This window comes from Moschus berezovskii, chromosome 8 (assembly GCF_049115385.1).
Source record: "Moschus berezovskii isolate FMDL1 chromosome 8, NW_MosBer_1.0, whole genome shotgun sequence".
NCBI lineage: Eukaryota > Metazoa > Chordata > Mammalia > Artiodactyla > Moschidae > Moschus > Moschus berezovskii.
Genome location: NC_142467.1, coordinates 40,711,380 through 40,730,745, shown reverse-complemented (window position 1 = coordinate 40,730,745; position 19,366 = coordinate 40,711,380). Strand labels below are relative to the sequence as shown.

The 19,366-nt window shown below is 38.5% G+C and overlaps 1 protein-coding gene across 7 annotated transcripts in view; it reads right to left on the bottom strand.

Moving 5' to 3' along the window:
• Nucleotides 1-19,366, bottom strand: part of EBF1 (EBF transcription factor 1) — a 419,723-nt gene that overhangs the window by 375,267 nt on the left and 25,090 nt on the right. The gene's annotated exons all lie outside the window — the stretch shown is intronic.

Genomic DNA, 19,366 nt, shown 5'->3' with positions numbered 1-19,366 from the left:
TTTGTTTAGGTTTAAATATAAGATAACTTTTAAATTAGGACTTACTTTGAAAATTGTCAGACTCTATGTTTGTCAGTACCTTCCAGCGAAAGATAATAGAGACCCCTGCCAATGATGAGACATCTAGAATGGAAAGAATTTTCCTAAAATTCCTGCTGAAAGACGACTATTGATGAAATATCTCTGACGAATAGAAAGAGAAATTGCTGTTTTTGCATAGCGTTATGACACAGCATAAACAAGCACAGTTATAAGTGAATGAAATATGTGAGCTTTAAAAAAATAAATAGAATATGATGGGAGTAGTCTGGGCTTCCTCCTCCCCAGGACTGTTACAGTTTCTTAGAAACAATTTAACACGTGCTCCTTATATGTGTGATACACCATGCTGGGTCTTGTTGGAGATCCTGAGCTTACAGGTTTCCTTGGACCCAAATCCAGAAAATACAAGTTATACACTTCCCTGAGGCTGGTCTCCCACAAAGCGAGATGGAGAGCAGAGCAGGACCCAGATGGCCCAGGGTGGCAGAGAAAAGCCACTGGAATCAGAGCCAGGGATTTGGCTTACGGTCCTGGCGCGGAGGCTAATTAGATCTTTGGGCAATGTTACTGAGCTTCTCTTGGCTTCAGCCTTCTCATTTGTAGAACGAAGGGACTGGACTGGATTCTCTGAGAGTTCATTCAGCTCAAACCTCATCTCTTCCTACAATAACCTGGATTCCTCAGAAAACCTGCCCTTGAGACCTGGCTAACTTACTGATTAGCTTCATGAAGCTAAACTACTCATTCTTCATCTCCAGGAAATGGGCACAAAATCCCTGCTTATCTCACAGGGTTGCCATGGGAACTAAAGTGATTTTGGCCAAAGAGTATGAATGAAAACTGAGAGGAGCCAAACCCATGTAAAATTTTTATTTCATTCCCTCAGAGAGGTAAATGAGGGATAGAATAAAGTGTTAGCCTTCCTAAAGCTATGTTTGTCTTAGTAAAGATCAAAAACTCTTAGCTGAAAGGATGAGGCTCTAATAGAATTCCCAGCATCAGTCAGAGTTGGGTGAGAAAACCATGCCTGCCATCTTAAGAGCTCTGCAAATAATCCTTGTTGTTTTTAAACTTGGTTGTTTAATCAAACCTCAAGGAGACATTTCTGGTGAAGTTCCCAGACTTGCCCAAACTACAAAGGATATCTAAATGGGGTCAGGGATGAGGGATAGGGGAGGGAATCAGTTAACTACATGTTTTGTTAATGAATAAAGATCCTATATTTCATTGCTGGATATTTTCATGTTATTTTAGGTCCATCAGCAGAAGCATAAAGCAAGCTTAATACACCAGAGGATGCAAAAAGTTCACAGTGATACCCAACATGTCACCAGCTGAAGGCAACCCCTGGGAAACAGTCTACCCACAGCCCTATCTTGAAATCAGACAGATGAATCTGTCTGCTATAAAACCAAGATTCCCTTTCACTTTTCCAAAATTATAAAATTGTTTGTGACAGTCCCTAGAATCATTTATAACTAAGATAACAAGGGAAGCCACCTTCAAACTCCAATTTCAATAGACCTGAAATCCTTCTGGGAACCCAAAGCAGCTATACCATTTGGTATCCCCAGAGAATACGAGCAAGAGAGAAAACCAATCCAACCCAGGGAAAGAAGGGCCACTGTAGAGCTTGGACTAATTTCTTACTAACAGTCAGCCCTTACCAAATTTTCCTGCTCCATCATTTCTGTGTACCTTAGAACTTGAATTCATAACTCACTGTGGTTGTTTAGTTGCTAAGTCGTGTCTGACTCTTTTGTGAGCCCATGGGCTGTAGCCCACCAGACTCCTCTGTCCAAGGGATTTCCCAGGCAAGAATACTGGAGTGAGTTGCCATTTCCTTCTCCAGAGGATCTTCCCAACCCAGGGATCGAACCAGAGTCTTCTGCATTGGCAGGTGGATTCTTTACCACTAAGCCACCAGGGAAGCCCTTGTAATTTATACCCCTGTTTTAAATTCCCACCTCCAAGGGAGCCTAGAAGGCATACTGACATGTTTATGTCGAGGACCTTCCAAACAGTTACAGGGAAAGTACTGAGGTAGCATTTTTTCTTCCCAAATTGGGGGACTGCATGCCTGGCTAATACTACCTCTAAATACCCAGTGGACACCCAGGAACATGGCCACGCTAACCAGAATAGCCATTTCAGTCAGGCCCGCTCAAACAACTTACTCCTAATTCTATAATATCTGGGTGGCAAAGGAAGCCCAGTGGGTGCTTGTAGATACAAACAAAAGCTTGCTAAAACCACCCTGTCTGGGAAACTGAGACATTCCCAGGCAATCTACTCTGAGCAGCAGACAGAAATAAAAAGACTTGGGAAGAAGAGAAACAGACATATAATGTAACACAGTTTCCTGAAAATCAGAATACCAAACTTCCATGACATGTCAAGGAATCAGACCTGATTCTGCTCTGATTATTTGTGGTACGTCATTATTAATGTTGCAGGAACATTTTTAAGCCACTGTCTATCACCACTTTGATGAAAGGAAAAAACTAACATTTCACAAGAAAATGTTGAGAGCACTACGATTTGAAAGAAACTACTATCAGTAAACTAAACAGCACTCTAAATAAAGAAAATTACTGCTGTTAAGACATACTGTTCTGAGAATTATCAGGAGAGTACCAAAACACTAACACTGCCCTATATAAGAAAATATTCAAGTATGCATTTGAGTAATTCTGCATTTTAATTTAACCCTTTGAAACATTAATCTAACTGTGGCTAATTATAGGAATTAAGGAATTAAATGATGGAATCTTCTAAAAGATATTATTTAAAAGGCAGTTTATACAATTACTTGTATAGATGTTTGCTTTAAAAGAGGAAAACAGTTCTACTGTAATGAAAAGGGTCTTAGAAAATTAAATTAACAAGGGGGGACCAGACTGATATGAAACTAAATTAGCATCAAATGCAAATTACAGGGTACTTAATGGTAGAAACAGGTGCAGAGAAGAACCCTAAATGAGATAAATGAATAAAACATCCCTCTCCACAAATGTGGAAGCTGACACAAAGTCAATGATATGAATAATTCAGCAGCCTCCACACTGCTGTTGAGGTCAGCCTGCCTTGACCTTTGAAACAGGAAGTAAAATTCAGTTCAAATTTGAGTGACTGGAAATATAACAGTTATTTATTTTTTTATATTAAAAAACCCACAGAATTTTTTTAAAATACAGATGCAAAAAATATACAATAGAATTACAGTTCAAACTAAAGCTACATAATCAAAGTAGCTGGTAAACAAACACATTTTAAAAATTCTTTGGCAAGATTTCCCACAAACCATATTTCAATATGGAAATCCTAAAAATAAAGTAAGTAAAAACATATATATCAGTGCTCAGCTTATTAATCAAACTCCCTGTGAAAATAAATTTCTAAATTTTTATCCTTTCTTCACATTTTCATTGTGTTGATATCACTGTAAAAAAGCATGTCATAATTTTTTAAAGCAATCATACATTTTTATTAATAATGCATGGAATCTCTTACTTTTATAAGACAAAATTTGGTTAAACTAGATTTTTAGAAATCTTTATGAAGCTGCAAATCCTTCAAACCGTGATTTAATAAATGTTGCAGTCCCAAAATTAGGTTATCTGATAAAAATGTAGCCCAGGTTCAAAAACAAATCATTCCCATAAGTGAATATTTACTGTGGTTTTATGTGTCTTTTATGCTTTCTTTCCCCCTTCTTTGTATGCTTCAAAAGTATTTTGTACAGTTAACCAGAGAAAGTACTTTCCTTATTTCAAATTGAATTTGGTGCTGCTAGAGATTAACACAGTATGACAACAAACCAATTTCTACAAGCTAGAAAAACACCACAACTTACACGCTATATCACCCTCATCGTTATTTTACAGGATGGCATAAAAGATGTTTGATGATAGCAGTTATCTCTGCCCTCCAATGGGTTCTATTAATGGGACCCACACCTTGGCCATCTACCTTTCATCTATCTACTATGCTTGTCAGATGAAACATTATGTTGAAAGAGGTTAACTTTATTCTCCAGTTTCAGAGAGGGTTAAAGCTGCACGCAAGCAAACACACACACACACACACACACACACACACCAGGCATCTATGAGAAATGGTAAACTAGTCCACAGTATAATTACCACAGGAAGTGTGAAATGTGCTCCTTCTAAATCCAAGCGTTCATTCGGTAGAAGCAAAATTAAAGACTCGGGGTGTGTTTTTTTAAAATTATTATTATTATTATCTTATTGGCTAAATCACTCCTCGGTCGACATTTAATAAAGGGTGATAGACCAAACACTGCTGATTCGGGGCTTGGAGTAATGACTGACCTGAGTGAAGGTTTGTGTACAAAGTGGCTCCCCATTAAATAGGGCTCTGTGGAAGCAGCTGGTTCTCATTTTGAAACAACCGGTTTCTCTATCCCCAAGTGCTAAAGAAAATAATCCCTGCCATCTATGACTACACACTTTCACAGAAGCAGGAATGAGAATTTGATTGTGGAGATAATTAAAGTCATTCCTGGAACTTCCAAGAAAAAAAACGGGGGGGAGGAAAAGAGGTGGGATTGAAAGAATAGTCAATGATAGTGTTTAAAATTAAACTATGACAAATCATCTGGAGTGAAGGAGGAGGAGGAATCCCCGCCTTTCACAGAATTTGGTGGAAGCAGTTCTCCTTTCTCTCCACCCCGAAGCTCAAGGGGAGGCCGAGACGCCCTGAGCCAGGGCCACAGCCCCCAGTGTTCGGCTCGGATGCCAGAGAATCTAAACACAGCTCAAGAAACTCCTTGTCAATGATGGCACATCACGATGAGGGTTTTTTTTTTTTAAGTTTCAACCTTAAATAAAACAGCCAGAGAGGAATCCATCTGGATTCTGCAACAAAGTCATCTCAAATGATCTGAAACACTAAGATTATTTCAACATTAAGAAAGAAAAAAGAAGATATCAGATCTTTGAAGGCACACTTCTCTCAATCACAAGCAGAGCTTATGTTTTGTTTTTTAACACTATGCTGCTCAAATAAGAACCCATGCTCCAATATCCTCAGTAACATCAGACTGAAGCTACATTCCCCAAATGCCTACAGATTTCATGGGCTTGCGGAAAACTGAAATATGTGTAATCTATCTGTCTGCACTATCTACCTTTAACAGGAAGAAGGGAAGGGCTCAATGAAGACAATCCAGGGCCTCCCAATTAACCTGATTAGTTCAGCACATTGCTCTCAAGAATGACACCTTATCTTGAAAATAAGGGAGAACTTCCTTCCTCAAGAACATGCAGGAGCCCTCAAAGCCACAACAGAGATGCAGTCTATCAAAGATGAACGGCCTCTGCGTCTCCTCCCTCTTTCCAGCTCACAGGCAGGTCAGGGAGACCGGCAGACACGGCGGCTGATTGGATTTTGTGTCCTAAGGACAGGAGGCAAGCTCCCGTCTGCCCAGGTGGCCTTGGAGAAGGCTGGGGAAAGGGATGCCCTGTGGGCAACTTCAAGCCCCTTCTTTCAGAGTCAACCAGGCACATGATGGGATTGGGATAAGGGGCAGGAGGGGTTGAAGGGAGGCGGGGATTCATTAACCCTACAATCTCCAGAGCAGCACGTCAATATTACACCTGCCTGAAAGAAAAAAGCAGTGAATTCTTAAGTCTTCAAACATTATATAAAACAAAGGCACGGCTGAAACATATGGTACCCTAACATTGATTTCACATTTGATACAATAATGGGAGACTACCAAGTTGCCATACAAAAACAGAGCTTTCCCCTGAACTCTCTGAAATCTACTTGGTTGCAAAGAATACTGTATGTGTATGTGTGTGTTAAATTCACATTATCGTGTGTAATAGACATACTAGTTAACAGAATATATTCTTGAAATGTGCTTTGCATGAATGTCAACAGCAGGGTTTTTCACTTACTTGTCTGCTCAGTGATTTACTTGATCAATTAAACAGTTAGGCAAGGAGGGGATGTGCATGGTAATCGTGTGAAGATTAACATTTTTAAGTGTAACAAATTTAATATTTTATCTTACGTTTTCTCATCATTCTTTAATGGCAGTGCCTTTTCACTTTATTGTGTAGTTGTAACAAGCCTATCTTCAGGCAGAGAGATTAGAACACCAGACTCAACTCCACTTCTACCTCTTTCTTTCATTTCACGAAAACATATTCTGAGCACCTACACCACAGCAGACAGGCAACTGTGCTGAGTGCTGGAGCCACAGCAGCGGCCAGTACACGCACTCCACTGCCGTCTGGGGCTACGGTCTACTTCCTGAAGAGTTCTTCTGCCTCAGCAATACAAGAGGGAACTAAAACTAGAATTTCAGAGCTGGAAAGTGTCTCTGAGAGCTTTTCATTCCAGCTCTTTAAAAAAATAAATAAAATAACAGCCACCTTCTCTTGACTGTGATTTATGTGCCAGGCATTATGCTAAGTTCGCGCCACGCATTATCTACTGGAGTGGGCTGCCATTCCCTTCTTCAGGGGATCTTCCCGACCCAGGAATCTAACCTGGGTCTCCCGCACTGCAGGCAGATTCTTTACCATCTGAGCCACCAGGGAAGCCCACTTTATTCCTCACCACAACCCTAAAAAGTAGGAACTACTTCTCCTACCTAGTCTCACAGATGAAGAAACTGGAGCTTGAGAAGCGAGACGATATGCCTGCACCCCAAAGTTAACACTGGCAGAGCTCAGATTTGATCCCAGGCAGTCTGACTCCTCAGCCTGTGATTATAACCAATGTGTAGACTGCCTTAGAGGAATACAATAAAACCATGGAGTTTGCCCAAGTTCAATACCACTGAGTAGGAGCTAACAAGTAACTTTCTTCCCAGGGACATTTTTCCTCTGCATCATGATCTCTATCGATCTGAAATAATATTCTCCTATTAAATATATATATATATATATATATATTTCTTTCTACACTTACTTTTCCAATTTTTTTTCAACTCTGAGTTGCTAGAAATATCAGGAAGGTGGGAACCATATGTATCTTATTGTTATATCCCAACCCTAAAAACAATGTGTGGCATATAGTAGATCAATAAATATTTGAAGAAAGAAAAAAAAATGAGCAACTCTTCAACGAGGGGACTTAACCACCATGATGAACTTCAATAAGGTAATTCTGCTTATAAGAAAGTTCCATGGCAATCATCCATTAAGAATAACAATCCACATGGAATATTATGTGCAGATTGCAAGAGCTGCCTGATTTCAAGCACCTAATATGTGTCAAACTCTGTGCTAGGTATTTTAAACCACACAATTTTTCAAACTTGAGATGATTTTCCCATTTCAAAGATGAAAAAATTAAACTCCATGAGATTCAAATACTGGAAAGTAATGGTGGAGGGATTTGATTTTCTGCCAATGAACTCCAAATTGTAGCCCTTTTCCATTGTACTCTGCCTTCTTCCAGATTTCTCTTTGGATTATTGTCTGTTTTATCCCCTAGTGAAACACACAATGGTTTACTCATCAAATCAAATGAGGACGCAAGAACTCAAACATTACGCTAGCAGTGGGCACAATAATTTACACTATTACTATTTTTTAAATTATTTTTTTATCGAAGGATAATTGCTTTACAGAATTTTGTTGCTTTCTGATTTACGTTATTACTATTATTTTTAATCTCAGAAGTGCCAAATCTACCAAGGAAACTGTTTAGACAAAAAGCTTTAGATTAATTCATGGAAAAAAAGGAATTCTGGATATCAAGAAAAAGAGGCTGCACAATATACTGAAAACAGTCTTTCATTTTTTCAACTGAGCAACTGAGATGAAAAAAGATCAGACTGAAAGCTAGGACATGAAGTTTCAACTACTTGCTCTGCCACAAATAAAGTTCCTCAGGGGTATGCTTCAGTTTACAGATCTATAAAATGGAGTTAATTATCTGCCCTCCCATTTGTATGAAGAGAATTCTCTGAAATACTACACCTTAAAGGTCTCCAATACCATTGCAAGCTCTATTCAGATGTAACTATTAAACTCATAATGGTCAGAGATATTGTTTACTTTAAAGTGCTCATAGGCCAGGATTCAGATCTGGTCTTCAAGAAAACATGAGGATGGCCAGAAAAGGACATTCCTACTCCTGTAGCCACAGAAAGAAGAACACAATTTTTTGAAAGACATTTTGAGATGTACACCATTCATCTGAGACTAGAATCTGGCTTTAAGAAAAAAAGACTATGTAGCAAAATGTGGGTTTTTGACATTGTAATAGCTTCAATTTCATAGAATTCCAGTTGAGCTATTTCAAATCCTAAGAGATGATGCTGTTAAAGTGCTGCACTCAATATGCCAGCAAATTTGGAAAACTCAGCAGTGGCCTCAGGACTGGAAAAGGTCAGTTTTCACTCCAATCCCAAAGAATGTTCAAACTATCACACAATTGCACTCATCTCATATGCTAGCAAAGTAATGCTTCAGTTCAGTTCAGTCACTCAGTCGTGTCCGACTCTGCGACCCCATGAATCACAGTATGCCAGGCCTCCCTGTCCATCACCAACTCCCGGAGTTCACTCAAACTCATGTCCATCGAGTCGGTGATACCATCCAGCCATCTCATTCTCTGTCGTCCCCTTCTCCTCCTGCCCCCAATCCTTCCCAGCATCAGAGTCTTTTCCAGTGAGTCAACTCATCATATGAAGTGGCCAAAGTATTGCAGTTTCAGCTTTAGCATCAGTCCCTCCAATGAACACCCAGGATTGATCTCCTTTAGAATGGACTGGTTGGATCTCCTTGCAGTCCAAGGGACTCTCAAGAGTCTTCTCCAGCACCACAGTTCAAAAGCATCAATTCTTCGGCGATCAGCTTTCTTCACAGTCCAACTCTCGCATCCATACATGACCACGGGAAAAACCATAGCCTTGACTAGACGGACCTTGGTTGGCAAAGTAATGTCTCTGCTTTTTAATATACTATCTAGGTTTGTCATAACTTTCCTTCCACACAGTCAAAGGCTTTGGCATAGTCAATCAAGCAGAAATAGATGTTTTTCTGGAACTCCCTTGCTTTCTCCATGATCCAGCAGATGTTGGCAATTAGATCTCTGGGGCCTCTGCCTTTTCTAAAACCTGCTTGAACATCTGGGAGTTCATGGTTCACATATTGCTGAAGCCTGGCTTGGAGAGTTTTGAGCATGACTTTACTAGTGTGTGAGATGAGTACAATTGTGCGGTAGTTTGAGCATTCTTTGGCATTGCATTTCTGCTTTATTGACTATGCCAAAGCCTTTGACCATGTGGAACACAATAAACTGTGGAAAATTCTGAAAGAGATGGGAATATCAGACCACCTGACCTGCCTCTTGAGAAACCTGTATGCAGGTCAAGAAGCAACAGTCAGAACTGTACATGGACCAACAGACTGGTTCCAAATAGAAAAAGGAGTACGTCAAGGTTGTATATTGTCACCCTGCTTATTTAACTTATATGTAGAGTACATCATGAGGAATGCTGGGCTGGAAGAAGCACAAGCTGGAATCAAGATTGCCAGGAGAAATATCAATAACCTCAGATATGCAGATGACACCACCCTTATGGCAGAAAGTGAAGAGGAACTCAAAAGCCTCTTGATGAAAGTGAAAGAGGAGAGTGAAAAGGTTGGCTTGAAGCTCAACATTCAGAAAACAAAGATCATGGCATCTGGTACCATCACTTCATGGGAAATAGATGGGAAAACAGTGGAAACAGTGTCAGACTTTATTTTTTTGGGCTCCAAAATCACTGCGGATGCTGATTGCAGCCATGAAATTTTAAAAAGTAATGCTTAAAATTCTCCAACTCAGGCTTTAACAGTACGTGAACCGTGAACATCCAGATTTTCAAGCTGGTTTTAGAAAAGGCAGAGGAACCAGAGATCAAATTGCCAACATCCGCTGGATCATCAAAAAAGCAAGAGAGTTCCAGAAAAACATCTACTACTGCTTTGTTGACTACGCCAAAGCCTCTGACTGTGTAGATCACAACAAACTGTGGAAAATTCTGAAAGAGATGGGAATACCAGACCACCTGACCTGCCTCCTGAGAAATCTGTATGCAGGTCAAGAGGCAGCAGTTGGAACTGGACATGGAATAACAGACTGGTTCCAAATCGGGAAAGGAGTATGTCAAGGCTGTGTACTGTCATCCTGCTTATTTAACTTATATGCAGAGTACATCATGCGAAATGCTAGGCTGGATGAAGCACAAGCTGGAATCAAGATTGCCAGGAGAAATATCAATAACCTCAGATACGCAGATACCACCACCCTTATGGCAGAAAACAAAGAACTAAAGAGCCTCTTGATGAAAGTGAAAGAGGAAAGTGAAAAAGTTGGCTTAAAGCTCAACATTCAGAAAACTAAGATCATGGCATCTGGTCCCGTCACTTCATGGCAAACAGATGGGGAAACAGTGGAAACAGTGACAGACTTCATTTTGGGGGGCTCCAAAATCACTGCAGATGGTGAGTGCAGCCATGAAATTAAAAGACGCTTGCTCCTTGGAAGAAAAACTATGACCAACCTAGACAGTATATTAAAAAGCAGAGACATTACTTTGCCGATAAAGGCCTGTCTAGTCAAAGCTATGGCTTTTCTAGTAGTCATGAATGGATGTTAGAGTTGGACTATAAAGAAAGTTGAATGCCAAAGAACCGATGCTTTTGAACTGTGGTGCTGTAGAAGACTCTTGAGAGTCCCTTGGACTGCAAGGAAATCCAACCATTCAATCCTAAAGGAAATCAGTCCTGAATATTCATTGGAAGGACTGATACTGATGAAACTCCAATACTTTGGCCACCTGATGCAAAGAACTGACTCATTGCAAAAGACCCTCATTCTGGGAAAGATTGAAGGTGGGAAGAGAAGGGGACAACAGAGGATGAGATGGTTGGATGGCATCACCTACTCGATGGACATGAATTTGAGTAAGCTCCAGGAGCTGGTGATGGATAGGGAGGCCTCACGTGCTGCAGTCCATGGGGTCACAGAGTTGGACACGACTGAGCAACTAAACTGAATAGCTTCAAAGATAATTTAACCAACTCTCTTTTCTAAAGAACTTTCTAATAAATAAAAGAGACTTCTCATTATTCATTTTTGACTTTGTAAAAGTGTGTGTGTCTGTGTGTGCACATGCGAAAGGAACCAAACCTGACATGGGTTCTGGGTTCTTTAACTCTCCGTTTTGTGAAAGGATTTAACAAATTGTGCATCCAAGACTATCAAAAATGATGCTTTGGGACTCCTCTGTTGATTCAATGGCTAAGGCTCTGTGCTCCCAATGCAGGTGGGTCACTTTTGATCCCTGGTCAGTAAAATAGATCCTACATGTCACAGCTAGGACCCAATGCAGCCAATTAAATAAAATATTTTAAAGTGATGCTTTAAGACATTGAGCAATAATAAATAAATTGTAAGTAGCGTCACATCTCTATAGATAAGAGTTTCAAAAAAAAAAAGAACAGCTTTAGTCAAACCATGGCTGCTTTCGGAAGGTGGAGGGTGACAACCTCTGACCATTGGCAAAGCTGTCCACCTGCACTCTGCCTCCTAGGTCTCACCAGAGCAAGAAGTGACACCATCCAGTACAGGCCACACTCGGGGCACAAGTAGAGAGCAGGATCACACGAAAAAGCAGCAGCTACCGTCACAGAACAAGACAACCTAATCTTTCACTTTGATCATTTCCTATTCATTGATTAAAAAAAGAAAAGAAAAAGTTCTTTCAACCTGGAAACACCATGTCACCAGTGTTCATGCCCCACAGAAGGGTTCTTCTGACTTAGTCACCTACCTCCCCACAGGCATAAACAGTATCAGTGTCTGGTCAATTGAGCAGCAAATAAGCAAAAAAAAAAAAAAAAAAAGTTCCTGAAAGATTTTTTATATTGATGTTAAAGGGGCATTTTTTTAAAAGCTACCGTAACCTTGACATGAACCAAAATTTGAGAGTCTTGCCAAAACCCTATACAGTATGTACAGTGACCACATCCAGATTAAAAATTCACACACCTGCAATTTAATTATTTTCTCTTTTTTCCCCTCTCCTGGCAGGGAAAGTGTTAAAGAAAACAATAAAAGGACAAGTAAGTGTACAGGGTAGGATTTACTGGCATTTACTTTTAATCTATGGCCCTTCACTCTGTAGCTTATCGGGCCTCTGTCAGTCCTTTTTCCTCCTTTATATTTCATGAGGAGCCCCCCATGCTGCTACTGAGAGACAGAGCCCAAGTGCCTATAAGCTTTTTGTCAGGTAAAAAGAGAAGAAAAAGGAAAGGAACAAGAGGAAAAGCAAAGCTAAGAGGCATCTATTAGATGTCACTAGGCTTTTGTATTCATGTCAATGATTCAGGATTAGAGTATTTGAAATAATCTTATTGAGAAGAAATCAAAAGGCCCACCGAGGGAGAGGCTGCTCTGTAGCATATGGCAAAGGCTCGAACAATATCTTATTAAAGATGTGTTGGCTAACACTATTACTTTATATTATATTACAAAACTATTGTGCCTCCAACAGTTAGCGGGATGGTATAGTTACCGAGGGCCATTTTGGAGGTTATTGTGTGGGATCGAGCTATATAATTTGCCAGCTTGTCTAGTTACATCTTTCCAAGTAGGGTTTAGAGGCAAGTTTGGAACTGGAACCAAGCACTTCACCTTCAAAAATAAAAATCCCCAAAGCACACCGAAGACCACTCTATTCCCACTGGAAGTGGAATATACATTACATGGACGAAACGCCAATGGCATTTTCCTCCCCAGAACCGGTTTCATTAAGTTCGCATCATTTACCACATGTGACCCCCTGTCCCCCCATGAAAAATATGCAGGGTCTTTTTTTTTTTTTTTGGCTTGATTCCCCTCCTCATGAAAAATACACACACACACACACACACTCAGCTTCACACATTAGCAGAGTTAAGGCAATTAAAATTATATTACAATAAATACTGCAATGTTAAAGCCTTCATTTACCTTCAGACAAAGGCTTGTAACTGGAGAGAGTTTGAGAGGGAGATTTATCTCCATCTACCCATACCTTTAAAGGCAACATGAATCAAAGACAAACCTATAATGTTCACCATTTTTCATTGATTGCAATTGGAGTATTTAGGTCACTTTTATATTATCATGGATGGTATACAATTACACAGTTTGTAAAGGGAGGGATGAGACAGTAGGTGAGAGAGAAGGAAAAAGATTATCTTTTTCAGATAATGTGTGTTAGTCACTCAGTTGTGCCCAACTCTTTGGGACCCCATGGACTGCAGTCCACCAGGCTCCTCTGTCCATGAGATTTTCCAGGCAAGGATACTGGAGTAGGTTGCCATTTCCTTCTCCAGGGGGTCTTCCCAACCCAGGGATCAAACCCGGGTCTCCTGTACTGCAGGCAGATTCTTTACCGACTGAGTTACAATACCTAATGCAAATTAAAATGACCAAAATCTCACTACAAGCAGAAGTTTCTAAATGGAGTTTTTCAAATCTGTCAATTTTTATTAGAGTCTGGTCAGGTGTGAATGGTAAGGAAAACGAAGGGAAATTTATCACTGGAGAACTGAGTTGCACTTCAGGAGGGTTTGGGTTTTCTTCCCCATACTAAGCCATTTCTTTTAGAAAAGCAAAAGCATATTTAACATAGTGATATATTCTCATCACAAAATGACTGTGCAAAGTTATTAGATGACACACAAGGGACTCTGTTCAGCTTTTCTGTATTTTTCCAGAACTGTTACAAAAACAAAGTTATGATGACACAGGATTAAAACCCCACATCATGGGCTGACACCCAGGCCGGTAACACATATGCACTACTGATTCTCCAAAGCTCCATTAAATACATTTCCTGGAAGTTGCTGCCATTATTTCCTTTACAGGAAAGCTACAGTTGTTCATTATACAGTGTCTGCAGTAGTATTATACTGTGTAAAAGTACTTTGCATTATGATATACTGTCAGCATACTTGAAATCCATTTGAATGTATCCTGGCTGTATATTTGGGAATAGCTGATAGCAAATGGAATATAGACTGCTATTAACTGATTGTATTCGTTATATTCTTATCATGGTAGGAAACTGCATACAAATGTATGGGCTCATCTCCTATTCAGAATGGTATCTAATATGTGATAAAATTTAGAATGATAGTCTCTCACATAAGTCTCATCGCTAATAATCACATATGAATTCCCACTGAGAAAACAAATGTTTAAATATGGTAGGATTAATAAACAACCATAAATTCACGCTCAGTGTCAGCGCTGGCTTTTCACTTTTGTAAAAAAACACAAACCTCTCCAATCAACCAAGAGGACAGCAATTATCCTGCCTGCAGCAATTTTAAAGAATGAATTACTCCTCTTTTTATTTTAATGGGGCATTCAAAGTTGGGAAATCAGGTGATATAAAAGGCATATCAGAACTCTGGGAAATGCATTTATACCTCTGGGTCTTCGAACCCTAGATAGCTATTTGTGTACCTTACAGAGTGATTATGTTTAGTGGTTGGTCCTTCCGAAAACTGGATGAACACCAAAATAATAAGTTGAAAGGTCAATGAAATAATGCCATGAAACTCTGACTAAAAGCCTCATCTGCAACTTTAATAAAAGTATGCTTATGTTCATGTTAACTGAGGACTTTCTTTTCACAGAAGATGAAGAAAAAAATTTTAGTGACTTTTTGGATTTAAGTCTGATGATAAAAGACAAAAAAAATCATTTGTTGTCAAGGGGCCGTGATGCCTTCACAATTAGGATTATTAGGATTGCAGATATAGGAATTAGAATATAGTCCACCCTGCTCAGTGGTTAAAAAAAAAATTTACATCCTAATTCTAAAGTTTTACCATAGTTTTTCTGTTATACAGATGAATGTATATGTTACATATATGTATCAGGATTAGTTTAATCAAGAAATTAGCTTGGTGTTAAGGCAACACTGCACTTTTCTGAAAAGTCTTATCACAGCATTCAAATCTCTTAGATGAAGAATGAATCAAATAAAAATGTTTTTCTGAACAACCCTGATATGAATCAGCAGGTAAAATGGCCATTCCAATATTTTCATTCTGAACATTCTATTTCAGACAACAATCATAAACCAAAGCCATTAAGTGTTACCGAAGTGAAAGTGAACTAGAGGTGAAAGATCTTTAGAAAATTCTGGAAAGAAATAAGTACACACTATTTTTTTCTTTTTAGGAGACCCTTGGGTAGTGTGGCCTGAAGAACCAGTTTCAAACAGGCTAAATTCTTCACGTTACAAAATTGGTGTGCTTTTTTTAAATGTTGCATGGCAGGGCTTACGGCTCCAAAGTAGATACAGAGGTTCTTACAAATGGAAAAGAAAGACCAATCTACTAAGCTGCAATAGCAAGCCCAAAATCTTTAGAGGTATATTAGTTGACAGGCTTTAAAAATCCATTTTTAGTACTGGTTATGAAGAACTCAAACTTGCGGATCACTTGAGCTGCATTACATCCCAAAAGGGCTATGTCTAAATTCACACGAGAACAAGAAAGTAATTTGAGGAGGAATTTCATCCTTTATTATTTCTACCTATTAAAAGAAAAAAGTCCACTTGTCAATTCTCAAAATCCACAGTGCAAGGAAATGAAGAACTGGGCTCTTCTTTTCTCCCTTTATTTAGCAGTCCAACTATTTCATCAATCACACTGATCTTAAATTGAAAAACCAAACAAACAAACATTGAGCCATCCCCCTATCCCGCCCTACTGGAAGTTAGCAGCACAAATCTGGCTGGAAACTTTAAAGCTCTGTGTGAAAGGAATCCTATAGCATAATTCAGAGAAAGAAATGTTTTTGTAAGACCCATCTGTATTCATCCATGTCATTGCTCAAAGAAAGTTTAGTGAGCCAGGATAGAAAAATAAAGAGTTTTGTGAAGCAAATCTAGAATGAACGGTAATCCTAACTAACAAGATAAGGAGTGAGAGTCTAGTCTGCACACTTAATATATTCAGTTCAAGCATTTATAAAGACGTTTCCACATAGAAAATGGAAGATTTTTATATGAATTCAGAAAAACTGGGTTCCCAATTCAGAGTACCCTAGGTGACTTTTGTCATTATCATCTTTTCTGATTCTTACAAAGTAAACCTAATTAAGAACCTCCCTCATTAGTCTTCCAGAAAAATTAGCACAGCTTATGCTAATTACTCCTGCAAAATTTAATAAACTCGTTGAAATGGGAATAGTCTAATGAGGTTTTATTTATTGAACTAAGATAACTCCAAGGAAAAAGGTTAAGACACAAGGATATCCGATGTGGTAATAAAACTACAATTTATTCAATTTCTAAACATGAACTTTATTGCAAACCTTTTAAATTCAAATATGAGTTACTATGTGAATATGTTAAATCAATCTCCACCTTAATCCAATAACTGCAAGTCATTTTTTGCTTTTTACTTTAACAATAATTACCACACATAGCCCTTTACCTCAACAATAATGAAATTTGCTGTTATTAGTTCCTGGTCATCAGTTATTAAACATAACACATTTGACTTTTCCCATGTCTACATATTCCAAATATCTAGATCCTTGCACACAGCCTGGTTTTTATAATTCTCAATCAAACAATTTGGCATTAAACAGAAACACAACCAGGCAGTCAACTCAAGATGTACACATCATCCATTTACAAAAATTTCCTTCCAAACGTTTTTAAAGTGACTTGACATATTGTCATAATTGTAGAAAGAGTTGCGGTCATATTTTTCTATGTTGCATGCTATCATAAATGAAGCAGAAACACATTTTCTAAATCACAGTATTTAACTGCTGATTTTGTTAATTCCACTTTTTTGATAGACTATGCCAAGCTGACCACTTGCAGCAAACCACTGGCAGCAAATAATACTGCCAAAATTTAACACAGAAATAGCTTATCCTGCACCACTGCCGTATGACCATAAAGCCTCTTCTATCAATCCTATAAATAGTTTTCCTGAATAACCACTACTAAAAGTCTTTCGACTGATAAAAATAGCACTGTTCTTCCAAAATCTGAAGGACAAGCAAAGGGAGCTAAAAATTATTGGTGCCCAAAAGGTGACTGCGTGTTAAAACTATGCTAAATCCTAACACAAGGATTGCCTGTACCCTCAGTCCTATAATTGCAAATTGGATGCATCTTGTAAAAACAGTTACTCCTGCTACTGAATGCAGGCCCCATAACCTATTTTTACAAAATATGCAGGGATTCACATCCATAAATCTGAAAGCAAATCAAACCCTAAGCACGTAACGCAGATATTATGCAATTGGTAATATAGAATCAAATTGGAAACTATGAAATTCAAACACAGTTGCCATCATTTTTTTTTCCTTTGCAGCAATTTTATGGAATTGAAAAATCTTTTCTATTTCACCCTTCCTTGTGTAAGTTCTTTTCCTGTTGTTATTCTCTTGTTAAAAATTGAAGTTTCACATATCAGCACAGACAGGACTGGAGCTTTAAAAACCTTTGGCAGACTGAAGGACAAATAAATTCTGAAAACTCAGATGTAAATAAAAATAGCTAAATGGGGTTTTGCATATCAGCTGGCATCACTGCTTGAAAAGACAGTTCATGGCAGACAGTGGCAACAGCCAGCAAATAAATGTATGTTGGGACTCATTGCAGATAACCAGGGTTTCAGCTGCTTTTCCAAGTACTCCTCTCTTAAGAGACCAAGATTGGTTAACAGCATTTTCTACTTTGTCAAACCAAAAAGGAAAAAAGTAATGAAAAGGATAAATGTCATGAGTAATATCTCTAAAGCCACCAACAGTATAAAGTGCATACTTATTTTACCTAAATTGTTTGAACTACCCTAGCCAAGAAAAGGTTTTAAGTACCCTACTGGGATAGATGCAAGGCGGCAACAATAGAAGCCACACTAATGCAATCCAGGTAACACAATCCTGTTTCAAAAACACAGGCCAGGCTAATTACAGCGCCGCTGAGTCAAGTTTCTTATGCCATCGCAACCCACAGAAACAGGTCAAAATCAAATGTTATTCAAACCACCGTCATATCAACCTTCTATATCAGAGTCATGGCTTAAAACCAAACGAAGAACTTAAAAGCTTAACCCATTCAAAAGCAAAAAAAAAAAAAAAGCATTTTCATTGCGGGTGGCAAAGTAAGGTTCTTGTCATCATCTAAACCAAAAGAAACTGTGCAGCAGAACCAAATGCTGATAGTTTCAAAGTTTGGGGCAAATATTTGGGCTGGTCTTTCAATCAGAACACTTGCTTCCTAATAGAAGAGTAAAATCTGCTTAAAATAACAAATGGTATTTTGACGCAAGGTATTTAGGTGAAACAAACAGCATAAAGGTTGTTTTTTTAAATCTTATTTATCTGAAGATTTATCTGCCATTGCAGAAAAAAAGAAACTACATAATGGCATGTCTGCTTCTGTAGATAAACATGCTATATTAATTCTATAGGCAGCACACAACTTCATTACACTCTAAAGGTGGATGTTTTCAGCTTTGAATCAAAGAAGATATTAAGCAAAGTTATCAAGTTATGTTTTTGGTGAATATTAGTGAAAGATAGTTAAAATATCTGACTCAAATGCAAGCTTTATAAAACTGCTGGGCAATCAAAATTGGGTTTAAGCCTAAAGAATCACATAAGTGATTCACATAAATCACATCAACAACTGATGTTTTGTCATAAATTACAATGAAGAATACTTTTTCAATTAATTGAAAAATGATAAAGCCCCCCAAAAGTAAAGAATTGGGAAGACAGATAGATGCACACCAGTGGGCGGTGGGGGGGGCGGGTATCAAAAATCAATATTACCAAACCCCAAAAAGGGTTTTTTTTCAGCTGTTGATCTCTTCAATGAGAGATCAGTCAGTCTTACTTGCAAGACTCTACCAGCTAGTGGAGGGTGCTAGCTCTTTTCCTAGCTGACAACTGACAGTATCTATAAACCTTCTAGGCCATTTAACTCCCAATGAGTAATGCTATGTAACAAACGGTTTATCATACATGTTTCCATACAATGAATTTCAATAATTAAAATGTAAAACGAATATTTGGAATGCGACTTTGCATAATCTGTGCACACACTGACTCGAAATTGCACCGAACAACTAAAACAGATTTATTGTTCTACAGTGATTTACTTGGTCATGTCAGATTAGTAATATGGATCTGTTTAAAAACACAATAATTAAGACAAGCAGGATAAATTAATCAACTTCCAATGCAGTCTGAGCTACAATCAAACCCAGGAAATTACTGTAGAAAATCTTGGTTCACAGATCTCTTTAAA